Genomic DNA, 16,307 nt, shown 5'->3' with positions numbered 1-16,307 from the left:
ATTATTTATTTACTCAAGCCACTATATTGTTTTATTTGTAAATGAAGATTTCAAGTGCATTTGACCCGAATTCACGATATGGGTCTCACCATACCTATATAACCTTAAACGAGTTATAACATCTCATTGTTTTAAAAATAAATCTAACCAAGTATTTGATATGCAAATCTTATAAAGTTGGGATATACTAAATATTAATATCCAATTTTTTAAGAAAAATATATTATTTATAATAAGAACAATTTTATAGTAAAATAAAATAAGCGGGTTATGGGTCTCACCAAACCCATAGCTTTTAAGCGAATTATGACATGTCATTTATTTGTGAAACTATTTCATCATCAAACCCTAAGTATATTATTAACTTTTTTATAATACATAAAATTAAGATGCAAAAAAATATGAATATTAGACACAAAAAAGAAACACAACCCCCGTAATACGGGGATAAAAACTAGTATATCTATATAAAAAACAGCTTTTGCATCCATAAAAAACAAGTGCTAGACACGTTTACCGCCTGGAAATTATTAAAAACAACCAGCAAATTTAACATCCGTGGACTTAAAAACTTAATAAAAAATAGATAACTAAAAGCTACCGGAGGATCAAACTCATGGGTGCTCGGGATTGCTTATTATTTATCTGATTATTGCTTTTCGGTATACGCAATTCCAAGTAAACAACTTCAAATTGTGCATTCGAAACAACTTATTTCATTTACAAATAATCAGACACGCTTCGGATAACTAATTCCGAACACACTCAAAACACCTTCTTGATGCATCGATATAACACACAAATAGGGATAACATGGTCATTCTTGCTTGAGTTACTTGAATTCATGTTTGCAACTCTGGTTGTTATATACGTATATATATAAATAACTCATTAACAAGTAAAGTTTATATAATTAAATTCTTAAATAGACAAGTGTCAAAAGTCACTGTTTTCTATTCAAAAAATAGGTTTTCTATCTAACAAAAAGTAGTGCTGAACACATTTACAGCCCGGAGATGATTAAAAAACAACCTCAAATTTCCAGAACTTTCTTCCCTACTGGCACCACAACATAGTCAAAAAAACCTCAATCTCCACAAACCGGCAAATCTAAACTGTGTACATTTGCAATGTTTGAAAATCAAAAAGCAAAATTTAGGTCAAAAAGCATATTTTATTTAGAAGAAAAAAAATTATGTGCATGGAAGCATAATTTGACAGGTCAAATGTTTGAATACAATAGCTACTCGGAAACGTGCTTAACTTGGATTTTTGGTCTTTTTGTATGTGTTTTCATGTGTCCGCTTCCTACGATTAAAGATAGGTAACAAACGTGTCGGGAATCAGAGCAGTACAAAGCAGGATGAAACCAGTAACCCATGATCATAAGCGGAACAGAATGAATATATAAATATCACCACAATGTTTAAGTTAAGCTGATAGAACTCAAAAGAGAAGTAAAAAATGTAAACTTTTTCATTTGGCATATTTGTTTTTAAGTGCTATAAAAAGATAAACAGAAAGTTCATGTAAAAAGTATGTAACTATATAAATATCAATACAAAGAATCAACAATCTGACAAAACAAAGAAAAACTATATATTAGTGGAAAATTTATGATTTCTCTGTTTCCTGCTTCGATAACCGAATAAGCAGGCCACAAGTAAACCTCTAATATGAAGTATCAACTGACATTTAATTTAAGCAAACACAACTAACCCTCATTACATCTTCAACCTGCTGAATGAATCAATTCATGACTCATGAGTGATCCCTTTGCTCGTTTTTCCAAGAATTCTTTGCTGCTTCTGCTGAAGACCCGTCTGACTCGCTGTTTCCTTCATTCGGTTTTGGTTTTGAGAAAAACGGGTCCCATTCATGAACACCAACATATTCCTCTTCATCTAACAAAGCATACTTCCAACTTAATTCCTCAATAAAATCATCATTAGTGCGCCCTTCAATCATATCTTTTCTCAATCTTGTAACTTTGTCGATAATCGCTTGAACGGATACATCAAAAGCATCTTTATGAGAATCCAACTTTGACCGAGGATCAGCGTATATTAACCTTGGAATAAAATTAATAACTTCTTCCCTCATTTGTTTAACCTGATCTGGTGGGATTTGACTTAATCTTTCTTCTATACTAATATTTCTCTTGCGCAGATCATCTTCAGGGATGAAAACCGAATACTTGGTGTAGTTTTTAGGAAGATGCCAGGTGTACTGTGTGTACGCAGAACCAGGATGAAAGAAAACCGGGATACAACCGGCTAACATCGAGTCAAAAGCTGATCTTCTTGTGTAAGAATCACCTTGTGGTTGTAAACAAAAGACCGAGCTTTGAAACATTTGCATTATACTACTAGGAGAATGACACTTGCTTTCACCAAGATCACACTCTAAGAGCTTTCCCACATTTGAACTCTTGCATTGATCGATAATCTGACCTCTAATCGATTTGGGATTATCAGGACGAGGCGCACCAGCAAAACAAAACAACCATTTTCTTTCTAAGTTCATCATCCGATCCTGCCAAGCAAACACTTCAGAATCTTTTGAAGGATGAAAATAAGTTGGATATGGAATTGCAAAATCATTCGCATTCCATGGACTCGATTCCACAACAAGCATCGACATGTTTTTAGCAGCTGGTAAAAACAAAAGCTTGTTCCCCCAATCCGTCTCTTCTTCACTTAACCTCCTGAAATCCCACGTGATCCGACCCGCAACAAGAAAATGATCTTTACCCCCCATTATCCCCCACTCAGGCCTCTTTAGCAACCAGTCCACAAGATCAAGCGACGCAGCATCTCTCATGGATATATTATACCCCCAAAGATACCTCGCAATATCAAAGCCAGCATAAAAAGGCACAAATATAGCCGCCGCAAGCGACGAATCCTTGGTCAAACACTCATACTGTTTCATCCGATTACTAAATATAACATCCACCGCAAACTGATTCGTCGCATACCACCCATTATCCGAAAACACACCTTCTGTATTCTCCAACGGAGGCCCAAGCCCTGCATTCATAGTGAACTTACACATATTAGTCCACTTGCTTAGACTCCTGCACTGCTTAAGCATATCCTCGTTAAACCTCGAAGGAAGATCATGAACATACACATATCTCCCACCACACGGATCACTCTTATTCTCCACCGTCCTCAACGCCTTCATAAATCCAAACTCTTTGTGTTCTTTTCGATTATCATCATCAGATTTCTGTTCACTTACAGATTCCGGTTGCGGATCCGTAACCAAACTATCAGACTTCTGCTCAACCACAGATTCCGACTGCGAACCCGTAACCAAATTATCAGACTTCTGTTCAGTTACAGATTCGGATTTCGAACGCGTAACCAAACTATCATATTTCTGGGGTTGGGGTATATCAAAATCCCTAATTTCTGGTTTAATATCATTCGGTACGGTGTCGATAACACTAACCCTAGGATCAGATGAGATTGAGGTGACTTGCAAGGTTCTACCACCAATAACAACGAAGTGAAAGTACAATAATACCCCCCAAAAGAATGCACAGAGTAAGCCTAAGACACAGATTCTAGAGTGGTGTGATTTGTTAATCGTCTTTTCCATGTGATCGGATGATGGAGTCACCGGTGAACGGCGTCTCATCAGATCAACAGATCACAAACATAATAATAAGAGTTAACGGAATTGAATCTATGTGAAGCTAAATTGGTGAAATTAGGGCACGGAATTGACGGAATGCAGGTGGATCTCACAAGTCAAAATTAATCAGATCGAGTCAACGAGAGATTATGAGATGATGAAGTGAATGATGATACTTACAGGAGGATTTGATGGAGGCGATGAATGTGAATATGATGATTGATTGATTGATTGATTGATTGATGACGAATTGGGGTTTATGGCATATATATAATATGTAATCTGTTGGTGTCAGTAACAGGAAGTGCGTAGGTTAGCTTGTAGGAAACTGGGGCGTAGGTTAGGTTGGAAGGTGTAAGATAGCGTGGTACATCGTGTAGGGGTGTTACATGTCGGTTTACCGAGGAGAGTGTCGGTGGTGACCATATACAAGTTAAAACGCTAAGGCCATGTGGAGGTATGATGACATCATAAAAGGAATTGATGAAAACTAATAAAAAAAAGTTAATATAAATTATCATTAAAACATCACCAAAATGTTGCGAGATTAGCTTGGAAGCTCTTGAATGTTGTGATCACAAAACAAAATATATATTTAGAATCGATGTTATGGGCGTCATTTGGGTCATTACTGGACTTCGATGCCCCTGCACATCGCAGAGGGGCGTCGAAGGGGGAAGGGGTCTTGGAACGCCGGGCACTAATGAGTAAATGGTGGGCCCTATCTCTCTACATCTCTTACACACACATATGTGTGTGTGTGTATATATATATCATGAGGCTTTAAACCACAACGGTGCATTATACGTTGGGGTTTCGATGCCCCTAGTGTTGAACTGGCACTGTGGAGGGGCTTCGATGCCCCCCAACCATAGAGGATAATCTTATTGAAAAACCTCACCCTAAGTCGACTTTACATAATAGTTATTTTTTTTACTACGAAACTCCAGTCATTTAGACTTATGCGCAATGGTCCTTGATCATTTTCAGTGCTCACATAGTCCTTTTAACTTTATAAGTCAAGATAACCCATTGTTATGAATTATTTGTTGCACGGTAAAAGTTCCATGATGTTTGTTGCAAGTTATATGAGATGGAATTTGTAAAAGTGATTTATATCTTAGTAAACAATTAATTATTAAAAATGTTTATTCATTAATTAAAAGTTGATTTGATTTCTAACTGAAAATAAAAACACATAATTAATTTCAAGGAATTTAGAGGTCGAAATAAATTTAAGTTTGACAAGCATTATCCGACATTACTCAATCATTTGCTAGTTAATTCAAAATATGCCATTTCAAGTCATTTATGATAATTGCACATGTTGATTTTTCTATATATATACGGGTTAGGAAAAAAACAAATATTAAAATTAATTAAAATAATAAAAAATAAGCTTGCACTACCTAATTAATTGATATACTAAAGGTTTGATTCAACGATGTTTTTAACAGTTTTTTTTAATTTATTTTTATCATGAATGAGAACCGTTACTATTTGAAAAGACGAAGTCTTATCCAATATTTTGATACTACTAGATTAAAGACAATTTGATTTAATTATATTACTTGAACCCTTCGCATTTATAAGTTTTATTCGTTTTTATATAGCCAAATTTTGATTAGATTGACAAGCCAAATATGGTTAAATTAGCTCATCTCAATGCCAATCACCGAATCAATTGAACTTTTTTCAATAATTAAATTGTTTTAACTGAATTCAATCAAATTATAAATCTGAAAACAAATATTTTTAATTTTAGATTTGATTTTGAGTCATAATAAAATAAAAAAAGGCTCGTGCTCAATATTGTTAATGGCATTTCTTTTACCATTATATGGCTACTACAACCAACTAAATGCACACCATTTCATTCCTCGAATGAGTTTGCTGAATCATTATGGGGCGGTGTTGAAGAATTACCCCATAAACCAGAATTAGTTGGCCGATGACGCTCCTTACAACCTTAGGGGACTCGGGTCACAACTCGGGTACCGCTTGCGAGTATCTAAATGACCATGATAAAATCGTTGCTACCCACTCGGATAGGCTTCAGGTGGTTAAGGGTAGTGGTGCCAGTAATTAGGGTCGTTGAGGGTTAATTTGACATGACTAGATCTTATTGGTTGAATCCTAATTAGATTATCTAATATATAAAATTAGAAGTTTGGTGCCGCTAGGTTACCATTGGGCTATTTGGCGGCACCTTACCTGTCGATAGCATTTTTTTTCCATTTCGCTATCATAATGAACATAACGGAAGTCGACCAAACGGAAATTTTGTGTTTTTTGTTTGTCTTAATTCCGATATCGTAATGAACGTGATGAAAACCAACCAAATTCGCATAGACTTACCGCCTCAACGCTTGGGTTTACCAACGTCTAAGTTTATCGACCGACACCACCCCATTGGTCCACTCAATTTTTATATTTTCCCTGTTTTTAGCTCCAGTACTATAACGAACGTAACCGAAACCGATTGAGTTCGCGTCCAGTTACCGCCTCAATGCCTAGGACTGACAACGTTTGGATTTTAATACCCCCGGGGTTTATTGACTAAAGAAACGTGGTTTTAAATAATTTGTTTTTTTATATGTAATTTAATAAATAGTATATTTTTTGGGTTTAACGCTAAGGTTTTATCATTGGTGTCCATACCATAGCGAGCGTAAACGTTACTGACCGAATTTGTGTTGACAACACCCGGTTTGAATGTTAAGGCTTTACCAACTGTCTTGGCGCAACACGCCGAGTACAACACTAGTTAAAGTACAACTATTACTTGTTGATGTCGAAGTTGATGCACTTGCATGTGCCTCATTACGATGTAGACCCGAGCATTATGAGTGCCTTCAACTACAAACACCATTTAATTGACTATTCATTTATTTATTTATTCAGACGACAAATGAATTAGATTATTGTACTTTAATCTAACTAGGTTTTGACTATTTACACATGTAATGTTTCTTAGATGAGTTGAAAGTAGTCCAAGCTTATTCAGTTAGTCTTGAAAGGCAAATACATAAATGACATGTATATCGGTGAAGGTGCCGTCGGTTATATGTCAGTGATACTTCGTCCAAAAACACGACATGGGTAGTGTATCTACTAGACACCTACATCAGCTTCAACAACAGATTAGGAGTAATCATTATCATTTATTTGATCAATACTCGAAAAACCCGAAATTTGAATCACATTGAATTCGAATTCAAACCTAGGCTATAGGAATCAATTCCATTTCGAATTCTGGTTTCGAATTGAATTCGAATTTGAGAATTTCAAACCACCTTCCTCAATACCAAATTCGAATAATATATTTTTTTAATAAATTTTGAGTTTGATTTTCCTTTAAAACTTTCTATAGTTTTCTTGTAGTATTTTTGATAATTCAGTTTATTTGAGTAAACCTAAATTTGAACTGTAATCAAATAAGCTTATTTGAATTGGTTTTTCTTATTTTATTTGAACTCGAATATTTAAAAACTTAAATTCAAATAGCATGAATAAATTAAAACCCGACCCGATGAACACCCCTACGACATATTACTGACGAAGACTAGTGGTAGTTACTAAGCAAGTTCGAATTGACGTAACATGAAACCTATTAGTCTAAAAGCGCCATGGAGAGCAACAAAAGTCCATAGACCGTATAATTGGCACAAACGAGTAAAATCTCCTTATGCTTTAGGACCCAAGTAATAACAAAGAATATGTTAGCAGGAATAGAAACTACGGCAATTAAGAAATTGCATTCACATTATCACTAACTGAATGTTTACGGAAGAATCAGTAACGAACTTCTACTGACATCTTACAGTCAATAATATATCATCGAGGATGCTCATTTTCTAGTAGTATTAGTAGCCGATTATACTTTCGGGATCTAAAGTTTTGGGTATGTTTGTGTGATTGAAACTACAAGGTTGAAAAAAAAGAATGTAGTAATTTTACCTTGTTTGGTTGGTGAAATTGGGACTAGTTATTATTACCAAAACTAATGTTTGGCCCTATGCTTTTTTTCTTCTTTCTTAATTATGTGATTTAAAATGAGTGTAGGAAATAAAAAGATTAAAAAAAATAGAAAAAAAAATGCATAATATTAAGGCTATGCGTAGTGGAGGAGCTACAAATTGGGGCATTTTGCACCATGTGGCGTTCAGTCAGCAAGGGGTGGGAATTTGTTTCTTGGTGTAATGATGTAGGGATTACAAATAGTAATATATATATATATATATATAAGAGTTCAAATACAAAACAAGTGTTTTGTGAGAAGTGTGAGAAGAGCTTTAAAGTAAAACAAACCACCAAAATATGACACTATACAATGTAAATATGAAACAATACAATTATTTAGAAACTACCAATCTCAACCACTAGATCATAGATCCAAGGGTCTAGATCTATTCTTATTCTTCTCACATAAATATTGTTTTTTACATTAACCCTACCGTATATATATATATATCACACACACACATATATTGAAAAAAATAATAATATACACACACAAACCACATAGACATGTTGGGTGACAATAAGACTACTCCCATTGACATTCTCATAATGAGATTGGTGGGCCCAAAGTTAAAAAAATAAAAATAAATAGAAAACAAAGCAATCTAGATTGGCAATCAAAACTAGCCCCCAATAACTTAATTATTCTATTAACTTTTAATATTCGAACTAAAAAAATAATTAAATACACGATATTTTTTTAAAAAAAATCTATGAACATTTCAACATAAATTTTATTAAAAACAGACTTCGTTAAAAAAATATTTTTTTTAACTTGGGATGAGTTGTGAATGTGTGTAAAAGATTGGGATGTGTTTAAATTATGTAGATTGAGGAGAGATAAATTAATTTTATAATGTGAAATTTAGATTGTGAGATTGTGAATGAGTATGGCCTAACCCCCCGCCCCCGCCCCTTTTCGCCCACATATCGCCGGGGGGGGGGGGGTATTCCCCCTCCTCTCGCCCCAGTACGCACTGCCTAATAGCTATCAAGTTCTTATTTGATTGGTGGGGTGGGGTCTAGAAATTATTTATCAATGAATTAATGTTGTCCCATATGCTCTCTTCGTCTGTCTTTGGTTTGTGAGACCAATGTTTAAAAGAATGAAAATGACATGCATAACTTGTTTTTTGTTGGTAGAATTTTGTCTAGACATCTTATCAAACACTAGTCTTTTTTAACAAAATAAAAACATCAGGTTTGCTGCACATTAATGTTTCGAATTTCTAATTCTATCTTAAAGCAACCACTAATAGCTAATAGCAACTTACTACTAATAGTAAATTCCCAATAACGATGGTTTTCATGCAATTTTCCATGAGTTGTACAAAACTCAAAGCAATTTCCAACAAACGTTAAGAATTTGATGCAATAGATCAATTCCTGAATTATAACATTCATTTGTGAGGCCAATATGTCTTGAATATCCTTTTAGATACTATCGTTTTTCGGTTATGCACTTGTTACCTTATTTGATTCTGAAGAAGGGAACATGTTAGAATCAGGGAAAGTCGATAACTTGGTAAGTGTAAATTAACTTAATTTCTTGAATTTAAGTGGGTTCTACATGACGTAATTTAACCGATTTTGAAGTAGAGTTAAAATCACTAATTATTGGTGAGGTTGTGAATTAACATCAACTACTTGGTAAGAGTAAATTAACATAGTCACTTACGAACATCAGTAGAGTACGTTGTTTTGGATAAAAATACACATGACTCTTGTACTGTTGTCTAGAACCGGTGTCAAAAGGTACGTCGTGAGGTGCTCCTCGTTTCCACATGAAATGTGATTAATCATAAATAAATAACTAGTTGGATTACCCGCCGCGTTACGACGTAGTTGGGCTGCCAAACGTGTGTTGGGGCGCAAACATCTAAAGTTTAGTCCTTATTATTGTTACTAACATATGCTGCATATTTGAGTTACATGATTGGTGCTAGATAATTTCCAAAAGATTTTACTTCTACATACTAATAAGTAATATCCAAGTTGACTTTCAATGTCTATTTAGGTTTTGCTTGGATTTTCATACGTTGCCACTACATGCACTACATGCTTTTAGCAGATGCAATGAGTACCAAAAAAATATGGCCTTGTGTTGCCAAAAGTGTTGCCTTTGTCATTCTAGAAGCTGCCTATGCACCCATGTTCTTCAATGTATTTGTGGTGCGTGCATATAATGTATATATGTGTGGGCCCTTGGGTGGGCAAAAGTGAAGTTGCACTAATTTTGACATTATTTTACTAATTTTGTGAAAATAGCGTTAAAAGCGGTGGAAGGTTAATCAGGCATCATGTGGTGGCGTTGATAGCCGAAAGACAAGGTACATGCACCAATCGGCTGGGGTCCTGATAGAGGTGCACAAACCGGTTTTTTTAAAAAAACCGGTTCAGTTATTAACCGGACCGGTTTTTTTTGGCCCGGAAAAAAACCGGTTCGGTTAATAACCGGACCGGTTAATAACCGGTTTTTTGCTGTCAAAACCCTAACCGGTCTAACCGGTTAGGACCGGTTTAGAAACCGGTTAGGACCGGTTTAGAAACCGGTTAGAACCGGTTAATAAACCGGTTTTTTTATTAACCGGTTTTTTAATAACCGGTTTTTTTTATTAACCGGTTTTTTTTTTTTTTTTTTTTAAATTTCGCGGTTTCAAATACGAATATTTGTTTTTTATATTTTGTACTTAATGAAGACCATTATTTTTTCACAGTATAAACAAACCGGTAACTACAAGGCAAACCGGTAACTACAAGGCAAAACGGACTGACCGAAGCCATTCTTTGCTTTCGTTGTTAGGGTTCTTTGCTTGGAAGATGAGTATGAGTGTGTGTTGGTGAATGTGTTTTCAACAAACCAAAGATTAAAAACACATAACTTTCATTTATAGTTTTTACATTAAAAATACAAACATTAAATCGTTATCGCATATTCGTAACTCAAAAATACAAACATTAAATCATTAACACTGAAGAAATCTCTGCCAAGAACTGTTGTTCATGATTTAACTCAAAAATACAAACATTAAATCGTGAACTAGCAGATGCTCCTGTTGTTCCCAATCGCAGTTTGTTCATGATTTGCCTCCATGTTTGCTGTTTCTTTAACTAAATTAGAAAAATCCAAATCAACAAGTAAATAAGAGCACATATTAGGAAAAAGAATGCTTAGACACGATTACATGAACAACTTGCTGTTTCTTACTCATGATTTGCCTCCATGTTTGCTGTTTCTTTAACTAATTTTCTTCGCTACCCGATCCCGAGCTATTTCTTAGGTAATCGTCGTACGCGGCTTCTTCATCGGTCATTGGTTGAGTGTGTCCTTCATTGACCTGTGCTTCATACAAGCCCGCTTCATACTCCATTTCCCCCTCGAGTGAGCGTTGATGTTGTGCCCTATCTAAAGAGTCCAAGTAATCCTTGTAGCAAATCGACATCTCTATAGCTGGTGCAGTGAGTCGAGTCCTCCTAATCGATATAACCCTGCCAGAAACAGAAAAAGCAGACTCCGAAGCTACCGTGGAAGCTTGGACCGTTAGTAAATCTTTGGCCATGGCGGCGAGGATCGGAAACTCATCCTATACCCAACCTAATCGAGTGTGATCTAACCAATACCCAACCTAAACTATATATAGATGTTTGTGGGGGTAAAATGGTAAAAAAAAAACGGTCAAAAAAAAAAAACGGCCATATAGCCGTTTAACAACGTTCAAAAACCGGTTTTTAACCGGTTAACCGGTTATGGAGAAACCGGTTAACCGGTTTTTCCACAACGGTCAAAAACCGGTTTTTTTATAAACCGGTTAACCGGTTTTTCCATAACCGGTTAACAAAAAAAAACCGGTTTTTCCATTAACCGGTTCGTTAACCGGTTTTGGATCTAAAACTTGTAACCGAAAGACGAACCGCCGGTTTGTAAACCGGTCAAACCGGTTTTTAAAAAACCGGTTTTCGTAAAAACCGGTTTCCGGTTTAAACCGGTAAACCGGTTGGGGAACCGGTTTTTTTTGGCCATCTCTAGGTCCTGATGGTTGAGTGTTACGTGCCTTTAGTCCAAGGCTTGATGCAAAACCACTATCGAGCCGGGGGTCTCACTGGAAGCAGCCTCTCTATTTCTATGGAGTAGAGGTAAGGCTGTCTACATCTTACCCTCCTCAGACCCTACCATAGCTTTGATATTGATGGGATATACTGAGTACGATGACATACTCATGGCTGCACACAATAAACAAAGTTGACACACTGAGAGTTAAGCACCATCATAGCCTAACATCATTAGATTGGTTGGGGTGAAGCAAGGAACAAATATCAATAGCAGATCAACAATACGCATGCTTTGCAAACCAACATAATGGAGGGTTTAAGAGGTGTGAAAGTGGTCTAAGTAAACCAACATAACACAATAAACACTATTAAACACCAACAGAGTTAAACCTTAGGTGGTTTACCTCAACATATTTTCCAACATTCCAATAGTACTCCTCGTAGTTAACCATAAACCGAAGTTTGACCCTAATCCATCATTTTAACATATTTCAAAACTGCCCTTTTCATCAAATTATAAATTCGACTATACTACCCTTGGTACTAATCTTTAAAACTGATACAATATGATAACTGATTTGCAATAAACATTATAAACTAATTTTGACTATCATAACTATTCCTGCATTTTGACCTTAACCTTGTCAATTTCCACATTTTTGACATCTAACCAAAGTTGCTCATATTATATATTGTTGCAACTTCAACTTTAAATATTTCTTATATTATCACTACCAAGTAAAGGTTTGAAGTAGAAAACTATAGCTCAACCAAAATTGTATAAGCTATTAGCTATTGTACCTTTATGTCGAGTGTGAGAGGCTGTGCTAATAGATAAAGCATATTGAACCCTAGACCAAACAAAACCTTACAATAAAGAAAACACACACAATTTCAATGTTTTGGTTTGTGAAAAAAAAACACATAGGGGATGAATTATTTAGTGTGCATCTTAAAATAGAGTACAAACCTTAATCTCCATGATGCCTAATTGAGACGCAAAAATGACAAACGGAGGCTCGGATATGTAGCAACGTAACTTCTTTTAGCCCATTTGCAGTTGCATAGCAATTGCCATCTGAATTGCGAAGCCAAGATGCTGATTGGATCCACAAAGTCGAATTTGCTCAGGATACATCCAATCATCACTGCCTCATAACTGGAAACCATCTCCCCTGACCAGAATATCATTCGACCAACAACCGCCGCCGCCGCTTAGGGTCCGCAAAATGTACCCGGCAACTGGCGGCGTCAATTACACGGATTGGGCTACCTCACAACCACACCACCGCCAGAGATCCGCAATTAAAATCCATTTTTTTTCTAAACCATGAACATCTGATTAGAAAAAAACCCTAATCAACAAAATCTGAGTTGGAAAATGAAGCTTACCCCTGATGGAAGCAAATAATGAATTTGAAGATTAACAGTGCTCAACCGGCGACAATAATTGCCACCGCTAATCAACCACACCACCGCCACCACCCGGCAACAGCAGGCAATGACTACGATTGTCGGTGGACGTAAAATGACGTACACGCTTGAAGAGAAAACAAATTTGAGGAAGAAGACAACTGGGATTATCGGGTTAAACGATGGGCCAAAAGAAGACACGTACCTACTGACTGCAAAGGACACGTAAGTGGGTTTGGGCGTCCGGTGAGCAAGTGTATGTAGGTCCAATCACAGCATGGTACATAATAAGCTTCTTACTACACAACCATCTTCTTCACAACACACATGTAAAGCATGATGTACAACCTGCTAAAGCCCAACTTCACTTTAAATTGTATACTTATATAATAAATTATAGATTAATAGTCACTATGACTATAGTCAATTTATTTTAAAAATCTTTGAATTTTGATGTCTTGTATTGTTAAATGTCTCAAATAACAAATTAATAATAATGTTATGATATATAAATCTTAAACAACACAATACCGAGTTAGACAGTTAGGCTTGATCATTTCCTCATGTAACAACTCGTTATAATCTTAGATGTTGTTTGACAATCCCTGTTTCGGTAAATAACTGACTTAGTAAGAGATCTGAATGGTTAAAGGACTCTTAGCCAAGTTAGTGTTGAGTATGTTGACCTTGGTGGTGGGTTGAGGATGTATTGCATAGGTGACAAACTAAGGATTATGAACACATGTGAAGGGGCAAAAAGGTAAAAAATTTCATCCAAATATCAGTTTGAAGCTTAATGGTTAAGAAAATACTCATATTTATTGAAAAGTCTTGTTTGTTGGAGTAGCTTGAAGCTTTTAGGTTATGAGAAAAAGCTTAAAGCTAAAAGCTCCAACTAGTAGCGTTTAGAAAAAACTACAATCTTTTAGCATTTCAAAATTTACAATTTTGGTACTTGAAATTTCATCATTTTTTGTTAATCTATATAATAATTTCATATTTAACTCTTATTCAAAACAAACTACTCCCATGATTTTTTAAAAGGCCATAACTTTTTTACACGTTAATATTTCTTTAAACAAATTGAATTATAAAAACACGCATTTTATTCTCTTTAATTTGAGTATCATATTGTTATACTTCTTTAACTTTAATAAATTAGTATATTATGTGATTACTTGTTAGAATCAGCAATAGTCGAGTCAGGCAAGCCCATGTCATATGTGAGACCAAATTAGGGTCGGAACGAGTCGATGCAAAAATGGCTAATTTAGTTTGGTTCGTGTCGGTACAGTTTTGAGTCGAAAATGGTCAAGTCAGAATAGGTTTTGGATTAGAATGGTGCATCGCACGAGCACCCAACTAGTTTTATTAAAAGCTCCAGCTACTCTGTCAAACACCTAAATATTTATAAAAAAACTACAGCTACCTGCTACAGCTTCCACCCACAAGCTAGCAGCTTTCAGCTACAGCTATCAGCTAGTTTTGCCAAACATACCAGTAGCCTTTCAATAAAATCATTTAAGTCTATCAAACAGCCCCTTAGGCTATGTGTAGTGGAGGGGCTACAATTTGTGGCGAATTGTGACACGTGGTGCCCAATCAGCATGGAGTGGAAATTTGTTTTTGGGGTGTAATGGTGTATGGGCTACAAGTTGGGCCCACAGTGTCTTTTTTATTATTTTCTTTTTATAATTAAACTAATTAAATAAAAACCAATTTATTTTAATAAATAAATAAAAATGCATTAAAATTAAAAACAAATACCAAAAAAATACATAACTAAAAAAATACATAACTAAAAATATAAAAAAAACATAACTAAAAAACACTAATATTCATAATATTCGCGCATTTTTTCAATTCGTTGTCGTTGCAATAATGCGGCCTCTTCGTATAACTCGGCCGCTTTGAGAGATTCGTATTCTTTACTCATTTCCCGCAATTTCAACATAGCGGCAATCTTTTCGTGTTGTTTGTTGGTTTCTCTTATGGCATCGTTGAATTCCTCGACAGACTTTTCGTGTTTTTTGATCATTTTTGTTATGATAGCGGTGAGTTCCACGGGTTTCGGTTCGGGTTGTTTGTAGGATTCATTTTGCTAGATTTTTTGAAGAAGGTGTATGTTTATATAGATGTGAAATGAAGAAGAAGGATATGAAATGGATATGAAATGGATATGAAATGGAGAACAATGGTATATGTTTATATAGATATATAATATATTGTTTTAATTAATTTTTTTTACCATTGTCAGACGGTCAAATTTAATAAATTATTATTATTTTCTAACAAGTTAGGCGATAAAAACAATCCGCCCCGCCCCAAATCGGCAGGGGGCAGCGTTCTAGCCCTTTGTCGCCCAATCTCGCGCCCACTACGTTTGGCGTTAGAATGTATTGTTTAATCGAGTTATTAAAAATTTAATAATATCAAAACTTTTAGTGGAGGCGCTGAAAGCCAAAAACGAATACTAATTTTAAAATAGCTTAAATAAATTAGAATCTTCAAATAGATAATAACATTTTTGTTTTCCATATATGTACAAATGGAATTAGTTGTGCAGTTCCAAATGCAGTGGGGCTTGTGACATGCCGGCACCAGGTATTAAATATACACAATGCATGCTAATAGATCTTACCACAATTAATATTGATTATTACTAGTTTGATTATTTTTAAAAGTTCTATTTTATTTTAGAATGGCTACCACACATCTTCTAAGCTACTAATAAATTCGCTTCAATGTTCATCCTGAAACCCTTTTGAATCCATTAATCCAATCAATATGATATTGCCACCTCATCTCAACCTATGTTAACTCAAATGAATCCATATAATCAATTGAGCCCCCATGCTTCCCATAAAAGTTTCCCCCCATTTTCCCCTCTTCTTGAATGGTTTCGTGAACCCCCAAACCCCCATCCCATGAACCCTTGGAGCATTTGCGGCACCGATCCTGTGAACCCCCGAACCCCCATCCCATGAACCCATGAACCCTGGGTGCCTAAGACTCGAACTCTCAACCATACGATAATGAAAAACCAATTTTACAATAGGCTAAAAGCCTTTGGTAAATTTTAACTACCTAGAAGCTTAAAAATGGATAGCCTTACTTATAAAAATTAAGCCCGGCAACTTGAGTAACAGCCCAAGCAGGCTTCGAATCAAAACAAA

At 35.5% G+C, this 16,307-nt stretch overlaps 1 pseudogene; it reads right to left on the bottom strand.

The window, feature by feature from the left end:
• Nucleotides 1-1,208: 1,208 nt before the first annotated feature.
• On the bottom strand, nt 1,209-3,836 carry LOC143616378 (xyloglucan galactosyltransferase MUR3 pseudogene; annotated as a pseudogene).
• Nucleotides 3,837-16,307: the final 12,471 nt, after the last annotated feature.

Source organism: Bidens hawaiensis, unplaced genomic scaffold (genome assembly GCF_021521415.1).
Source record: "Bidens hawaiensis isolate Kalapana, Puna unplaced genomic scaffold, B.hawaiensis_p1.1 tig00046919_1, whole genome shotgun sequence".
In the NCBI taxonomy this organism is placed as follows: domain Eukaryota; kingdom Viridiplantae; phylum Streptophyta; class Magnoliopsida; order Asterales; family Asteraceae; genus Bidens; species Bidens hawaiensis.
The sequence above is the reverse complement of the archived record's forward strand: the minus strand, read 5'-3'. Positions and strand labels throughout refer to the sequence as shown.